The following is an 8,611-nucleotide window of genomic DNA, read 5'->3' on the forward strand; positions in this document are numbered from 1 at the left end:
AAGAACAACATGGTTTATTCCATCTAATGCTTATTTTTTTCTGGAACTCAGACATGTAGTTTCATGAAAACCTTAATGCACAACTGCTCGCTTAGTTCCTACTGGTTGAATGCCCGTACGTTGCTGCGGTCCAATCCTTCTAGTTCCAAAACCAATACAAAATATCATCAAATCCCTAAGAGCACTAAGCTCCCAGGGTTGCGAGCTCGTCTGGTTGATCCACACGTCGCGATTGTTGGCCCTACCTGAATCGGTTCGTTTGGCATCGTCGTTTAATCGCTTTTCTGAACCGACATTTGAGACGGAAGGAAACCTGCACGATACCTCCAGACTCCAGCGCTGGCCGCCGCCGCCCTCCTCCATCTCGCCCCCTTCCTCCCCTCCCCCCCAGACCGGTGCCCCCATATGCTAGAGCAGTTTGGCTTCTCATCCCCCCTCTGCTCTGGCCTCTAATTGCCCTGCGCCCCTACCGTGCTGCCTGACTCTATGACCATCTCCGAGCTCGGCAGCGCCGCCATGGAGGTCCTGAAAGCCATTTTCTGCCCCCTTTGAAGCTCTGAGCCTTCCACCGACCAGTTGTTACCAGCCTCCGCCCCGAATCTAGGTCGCACCGGCCAGAGGTATGGTCTCCTCTACCTCTACCTTCTCTCATTCCATCTTTCTTTTGTAATTACTATGGGCAAGCACAAACAGGGTCTTAATGGTTGGATATATGGATCTCAATAATTATTTTGGATGAATTGTGCGTGATTTGGTCTGTCCAGAGTTTGAGTTATATTTGTGCAAATGCTACATGAGGACAATAATTAATTTGGTCCAATTTGATTGGATGTATACACGCCCAATAGTCTCACCAAACATAGAACCTAGGCACTACATCAGATATCTTCCATTAGACAAATTGAATCTAATGCACTATAATGATAGCTCATTTACATGTAGTAAGCCATGGCCCCAACAGTAATTTGCTACTCTTTGCCCGGTTGAAGCCCAGCAGGCGTTTAACAGTATTCCAAGAACTTAGAATTTCCCCTTTTATTTTTCTTTTTTTTTCTTTTCTTTTCTTTTTAATTGTTTAATGGTATTGCAACAACATAAAATTTCCCAATAGAAGATTTAGGTTCTTTGAGCTACATATCAGGGCCTCAACCCAGTTCAATGGATGTCTACAGTAGCTATGAAGAATTGAAAATTTCCATCAGTTGTGAGTTCTAGATTTGTTGTTGCTGCAACTTGCAAGGGTATTATGTTTATTGTTGGGTCCAGAACGCTCTTCAGTCTCAGATTGAGAACATAACTTCAGGTTTCAGGTACCAACACTACAAGATAGGCAAGCAGGGTTTCAACCATACGTTTCAAGTTTGTTTGTGGCCTTTATACATTTTGCAGAAAGAATTTATTGTACTATTATTGTGGTGTTTTGTACTGAGCCCTGCCTGCGTGTCTTCATTTGCATGTCAGTTGTTACACCTTGCTAGTGGGGCAGAAGCACACAGAAAAAAGAGAAGAGATGTGAGATACGTTGGATTCTTCATGCAAAGAACCAAAGGAATTTTCTAACTCTAGGGGCTTTAGTTCAATATCGTTCTTTCATCATAATGATTTCCTGCAGTTGACTATGTATATTTGTTTTGTAGAATTGCTATATTCCTTTTCGGTATCTGATTTCAGCTTGTGACAAGGTATTGTTATCATAATAACACTGAACATATTTACAAAAGAAAGCCTGATTTTGTTCAGGAATAATTACCAGCAACTCAATATTGTATTTGCATAATATGAAAATCATATTGATAATTATGTATACGAATTTTCAGTCCTGATGTAGTATTATTGCAAGTGGAAAGTCGATATTAGCACACATGAATCTGAACTTCTATCGCAGAATACAGATGTAGCTATTTAGCATCTTCACTCTCCTTGGCAGGTTTATGTTAAGGATGTAAAGAAACACCGCTACTACCCTGCTTAGAGATAGAATTTTATTTTGGCTTGGCAAATGGACATAAAGTTACAGTAGTTCAAAACCCAAGCAATGTGTTAGGTTTATACTCTTGTTATAGATATGGAGTCGAGCATTAGACTTGATAATGGATGTGCATTGGAAAATCATTCTTGATCTCTTCCTGGCATAAAATAGATGAAGTTGTTATTGTTAATATGTTCTGACTTCAGTTTTGCTTTCAGGCTACTAACGTGATAATGAATATTGACGCACATTTGCTTTTTAAAACGGTAGTGTTGGATTAAAGATGGTTTGTACGCTGTTCCCACGGCACCAGGTCCTCATGCTACTTGAACAAACTAATTACTAACTCAAGTTTGACTCAAAATAAGAATAATGGGTGCAACGGGGGGAAGTTCAACCAAACTAATGATAAAGTATTGAGGTATGGAGTTAGAACTAATAAGAAGTTAGTTAAGAAAGCACATCATCCAAGTTACATCTCCCTTTTATCAGTTCATACTTTAATTTTCTCAGCAGTTAGTGTTGCTCTATTACCTTTTATTCTTTCTCATTAGGCTATGTCCTGATTGGATATTTGTTGTAGGTTCTCTTTTGGTAAGAACTGAGAGGCCTTAGGAAGCTATTTTCATCTTTATAGATTTATGGTTAAGGCTTTAGACTGAACCTTTTCAAAAATATTGAGTAAATGTCCATGGAATTTCGTGTAGTTCAGCGGCCAATTGCTCCACTCCTAACGCTGACCTGGATGCTTAGGACAGACTCGATGCTGCAGACCACGATGCCTCGGCCGCAACCAGACAATTTTAGTACCTCACGTTCGTCTTTAATCATTTAAATGGATATTTTTAGATCAGAGGCCTTGTTTGATACAGATATTCAAGTTCACGTGCTCAAATTTGTAATCTGAAAACATCACTGAGTGCTAAAGTATTCTGGTAGCCTGTTAATTTCTTGATCGGTGCTTGGCAAGTGCTTGCAGAAATGCTTTAATTAGCTGCGAGGGCGGATGTGATACTGTAAATTTCGCGATTGATGGTGTGTTTTCCTTGCACACGAAGGAAGTGGTTCTGGACGATTCTACTTCGATATAATTGTGGTGTAATGGTTTTAGGGTTAACTAGAGAGGACATGGCTTTTGGATTCACCATGGATCCTCTGCCTACTCAACTACAGGTGAGCACTCAGCTATTTTGATATATACATTTATATTTAAAACTATACTGCAAGTTGAGATTTTTTTGTTTTTTTGTTAATTTTCCATTGTAAAATTCATGTAGGACTATTGAGATGAATATGCTTTGTCACTCCAACCAGTTTTGAACTTTTGGTATAGATTACAACAACACCATATGAAGAAGTTGATTATCAGAAGTTCAGAACACAAAAAAGAACGATCCTCCATTTGTTCACTGCTTGGTATTTGGTTGTCTCATTGGAACCACATATGGAAGGTTATATGATGTTATGTAGATTTGTCATTTTGAATGTGAGCGGAAGCACTGCCCCACTTATCGTTCGTTTGTGTCCGGATAGCTTGTTGTAACTTTTTGGCAACAAATACCATAGCAAAATCATGATTTTTTCCGGTTATTTTGTTACCTTTTCTGTCAAGTCTGAAATAAATGTTGGTCCATGATAGCAAAATGATATAAGATCTTAGATAATAAAGTTATCTATATATAAGGAATTTCATGTTATTCAGCTATTGAATATTTCACTTTAAAGTTATATCTGATCCATGCCAGGGATTTATTTCACTTCAGTCCAAATTTGAACCAAAGCTCCGGAAATTATTATGGATCAGATGGAGTAACATACATAACATGGAAACAATATCATGAAATTGATAAATCGCACTGGTCAAGTGTGTGAAGTCCTCCTAATTTAAACGGTAACAACCGTAACAAAGAACGGCGCGGCAAGACGCGCTAGGTCCATCTAGTTCATGTCAACCAGAATGGTACCCAAAAGCATTACAATGTGCATATGCATGACAGGGATCAAAAGATGGAGCCTGCCGGACGTGTTCCGCCGGAGCGGCGTAGTGCACGGGCAGCCCGCACGACGCGAGACGCAGCGACAGGTGCAGGAGCGTGTTCAGGTGGCCCTGCGCGGGGAACGGCACCACCACCACCGCGACGGACTCCATTGGGGATCGATCGAGTTCCGGTGGATACACACACTTCTCAGCTCTCGCGAACGATTTGTGCTTCCTGTGCAGCTGAGCATGCCGAGCAAAGGCCCCAACTCATTTATAATCTCCACATGTTTACCGTGGCTAGTTGGCTGTTGATCGACCAGCGCAATTGACGATAGCCTCGTATAATGTGCGGGAATATTCTAGCCGCGGCTTTTTGTTACTTGGTGGTTAGGTTTTTGTTTAATCTATACCTAATAATAAAGAGAGAAGCGTTTCCTTGGTTCGGTCCGTCCAAGTACGCTTTGGTCCATCCACTAATACGCTTTCGTTAGTTCTACCGCGTCCGTTCGTCCGCTTTGCTTTGGGGCACCACGACTCCTTCCCGGTCCCGATCGACAAGAAAACATTGTCCAAAGCGCCCACGATTCCTCCACACAAAGACCTGCCAATGCCCTTCCAGGAATCCTCCTCGGTTGCAGTTGGATCTTGAAACCAGAAAATATCTTCCCGATCTCGATGCTCCACGCCATGCCTTCACCTCCTCGGCCCGGCACCACCACAAAGCACCCCCGCCTCCATCGAAGCCGTTCCGGCCAGCCGCGCCTTGCTCCCGCTGCCGCCCAACGCCCAGCAGAACCTTACGTCGGCGATCACGGAAACCCGTGCCCGCACAGAAGAATATGGTGCCCATGGTTCTAACCGACATCGGCCCCTTCGATCTTTGACAACGTGCACGTACCTGGCCGCGCTCGCGCACGACCAATTGGCCATTGCGTGCGCCGGCCGTGTTGTCAGCGCCGGCCGCGGTGTCAACGCCAGCGTGGGGCTCAACTTCGAAGGTGCGTTCTACCGCATCGAGAGAGCGATCATGCAGTGGCGGGAGAGGTCGGGAAGGAGACGGTCATGTTCGACGACGACAGCAAGTTGTGCCCGTATACAAAGAAAACGCGGAACGGCCAGACAAGGAGAGAGGATTTGGGTTAGCCGGCCACGATTCCGTCCAAAACCGAGACTGCCGACCATCCTGGTTCTTCTGCTCGGTCATCTCTTTGTCGTCGCCGATCGTCCTTCCCTATCATCACCATCATCGTCGAGAATTCAAAGCCGCCATCAACCTCCATCAAGGTGCGCAGGAGATGAGAAAGTTTCAGCTTGGCAATATTATATATATATTCGTTAGTTTATAATTTCATACTTCAGAGCTCGAGCTACGCAGATAAGGAGTTGCAGGAAACCGGGGACGTTGCCTCGCCTGCTTCGGAAAATCAGGCGTGTCTAATCTGTACGTATATGTACTGAAATCAGATGATAGTAGCATTGGCATGTGAGCAATTGTTGATTGTTTTCTCTTGCAACAAGAGGAATTTTGCGTATTTTCTTTCGGGCGGGAAGCATCGACAGTCCCCTATTATATATGAAGTTCTTACCCAAAATTCGACTGGTTTTCTTTCAGGCCGCATCGAGAACAGTCCCCCGTCTAAGAAATAGTTTCTCAAAATTTGACGAAATTCGAACGCTTCAACTGGTTCTTAATGAAGTGTGTCCAGATTCTAGAGCTCATAACAAACGTGATCGACATTGCAGCCGTCACTACTTGTGTGTTGGCACCGGTACATGTGTGTTGTCGACTTGTCGTGCTGGTCACCTGCTCTGTCGAGATGACTTTCAGGCGCGGGGAGCTCACCTTCTCCGATGAGGCGATGATCTATGAGCCATCACCGGAAGAGACATGTATGAGAGATTGAGAGAAGACAATCATTGTCGTGCTGCCGTGCTGGGCACCAGGGACGCTGTGCCAGTGATCTCGTGCACCATGGAGATGAGACTGAGACCCGTCAGCTAGGCTGGCCGGCAGAAGAACAACTCCGCGGCGTCGGGATACCTCAGCAGTTGAGCGGCAGAACAAGGAATAGACTTTCAGTGCGCGGCAACGACCACCGGGCGGTGCGGCCATGAACGCGTCGACGAAGGCCTATGCTGCCACCACAGGGTGGGGAGAAGGGAAGCTTCTGGAGCCGGAGCAGGGAACGGGGCAGCAGAGGCGACGTCTGAGGAAGCAACATAAAAGGTTTGCATGCCCTCTTTAGTTATGTTTTTGGTACATAAAACATGTCCACTTCAGTTCGTTTGAACCTCATGTGTCTGTTATTTGCTACTACTAGATACTAGAAAATTTTGAGACACTTATATGGGACGGAGGAAGTAGATATGAAGTGGTATTTTTTTGCAAATCATTGGTTCCATGTGTTTTGTTGGTTCATAGTCTGTAGTTAAACATTCCATAAAGTTGGTCCATTCTTCTATAGCGTCCTTTTTCTGATTCACATTGCAATATATGTATGTTCGCTTAGGTGGATTTTTTAAACGAATTTATGCATACTTGGTGCGTAAATTTGGAGCTCCTAGGCGACGGTAGGTTAGGTGGAGTTTCAGTTGGTTGCGTCCGCTAGGGTGTTTAGATTTCTGTGATTATTTTTTACGCGGTCACATAGGAGCTTTCATTGTTTTCTAATTGTTTTCTATTATATTTATTTTTATTGTGATTATAGATTTTCTCTTCCGTTGCAACGCACGGGCATTTTTCCTAGTTACTTCCAACAATAGTAGTAGTACTACGGAAAACTTGAAACGGAAGGTCATTCTTGCCCTTTACTTGGAAACACTTAGAATTAGAATTCGTATTTTAAACTTTAGAAAAGTCTAAACAATTTTTTTAGACATAGTCAATGATGTATACTAGAATGGTGTAAAATCTCAATACAAACTACTTCATATTCGGCTACACAAAATCACAAATTCTGACAAATTTTATAGTAAATAGTGCACATTTCAATATTATAATTCTTTGATTTTATCATTTTTGTGTAGCCTGGAATACGAATCAGTTTGTATTGAGATTTTTCATCATTGGTTACCTCCAGAATTTTATTTTGGATTTTTCAAAACTTTTAAATACGAATTTCCAGTGTTCAAAAATAAAAAAACTACATGTACTATATTCTATCAGCAGCATGGAAGACGATTTTTTTTTTTCGAAAATACATCGTGGCCATCCTAGGTACCAATGAACACGAGTTACTATAAGGTCCTTAAATTTGTATTTTTAGCACTTTAAAATTATGAAAAAAAAATTACCAGATGGACGACACACGTATGTATATGTGTGCCAGTTTTCAAAGTCAATTTCAAAATTATATAGCTTAGATAAAAATGATAAATTTTAAATGAATTGTCCTCCTGAAATTTTTGTAACTTAAGTATATGTACACCATGTAGCTTAATTTTCAAATAAATTTAATCAGATTCAGGAGTACCCGTATCCATGAAATTTTCTTTAATATTTTTCTTATATTCACTATGGTGTTTTGCCTTGACTGAAGACAAGTTGCCCTTATGTAACCTCCCGGAACAGATACGGGATATCATTTTCCTTGGAATCAAGTCACATGCCGGAGCATCTAACCAACGTGTAGCTTCTCGATCTGATCTATCTGGATAATAAGAAATGTGCAGAAAGATGCACAATCAAATGTTTTTTCTTAGCACGATTTCTAGTTGCTTGAGAATTTTTTATTCTTCAGTCCATGCTGAGAATGCAATTAAATTACGAGTTGTACAAGATATCATAAATGCGCATCTGCATCTACATCTCAGTCAACTCAGTCTACCAACCTCAACTGTGACGATTCCCAGCGATTTACGAATTACTTCCTCCGTTCTTAGATATGAGCCATATAGGTTTTTGAGGAAAAATCTTGAATATAGGGTTTATTGTGTTGCCTCACTTGTATGAATAATATTTTTAGAGATTTAATTAGGTTTACTTTTCTATGCAAAGTTTTCTATTAGCACAAGCAATTGCCTAGGGTTAATCCTAGCCAAACATATCACGAACTGAGATTTGAGAGTCGCCCTCTTCCCCTCGCTCTACTACAATCACGAGGGCGATTTGTTGAGAGTCGACCGCCGAACCACCTCGCCCGCCGGTGAGGCGTGGGTTCCTCCCCCTCCGTCGTCCGCTTCGGCGGCGGGAAGATGGGGGAAGCCCACCGCATGGCGTGTACATAGTGTAGGTCTCGTGAGGTCCCTTCCCGGTGGCGCTCAGGAGGCGGTGGAGCTGCTGGTCAGGTTTTTGATTTCGGTGCGGATCCCCTCCGGCGGCGGCGCTCTCAGTAGCTTCTCCGTCATGCAGCCGACTTCCCCGAGCTCGAGGATCTGCGAATCCCTCGAGGCCGTCTCACCACGGCCAGATCCGGGTCAGCGGCGGATCAGGGTGAAGTTGTTCTGGAGGATGAGGTGTTGGTTCTTCGCGGCGGCGAGCTCTGATGTAGGCTTCTCGGAGCCGGTGTTCGACGACTTCCCGTCTGCGAGTGGTGGGCTCCGGCGATCCAAGGTTGGGGAGCTTTTGCAGCGGCGCGCCATCGACAGCATCGGTTCGTCTCCAACGCCGGGATCCAGAGGTGTTCAATGTAATTTTCCTTTCTTTCTGGTTCTCTCTGTAA

The 8,611-nt window shown here is 43.3% G+C and overlaps 1 long non-coding RNA gene across 3 annotated transcripts; it reads left to right on the plus strand.

Moving 5' to 3' along the window:
- The first annotated feature begins 430 nt into the window (after positions 1–430).
- LOC124673927 lies at positions 431–3,559 on the plus strand. 3 transcript variants are annotated; one of them, XR_006992868.1, is made up of 3 exons: positions 431–620; positions 1,462–3,142; positions 3,247–3,559. It is a non-coding gene; the product is annotated as an uncharacterized LOC124673927 (long non-coding RNA). The 3 variants fall into 3 exon arrangements; XR_006992867.1 differs by lacking the exon at positions 431–620 and adding an exon at positions 628–1,310; XR_006992866.1 differs by lacking the exon at positions 431–620 and having other exon boundaries at positions 628–3,142.
- The last annotated feature ends 5,052 nt before the right edge of the window (positions 3,560–8,611 follow it).

The sequence above is a fragment of the Lolium rigidum genome, chromosome 7 (assembly GCF_022539505.1).
Source record: "Lolium rigidum isolate FL_2022 chromosome 7, APGP_CSIRO_Lrig_0.1, whole genome shotgun sequence".
In the NCBI taxonomy this organism is placed as follows: domain Eukaryota; kingdom Viridiplantae; phylum Streptophyta; class Magnoliopsida; order Poales; family Poaceae; genus Lolium; species Lolium rigidum.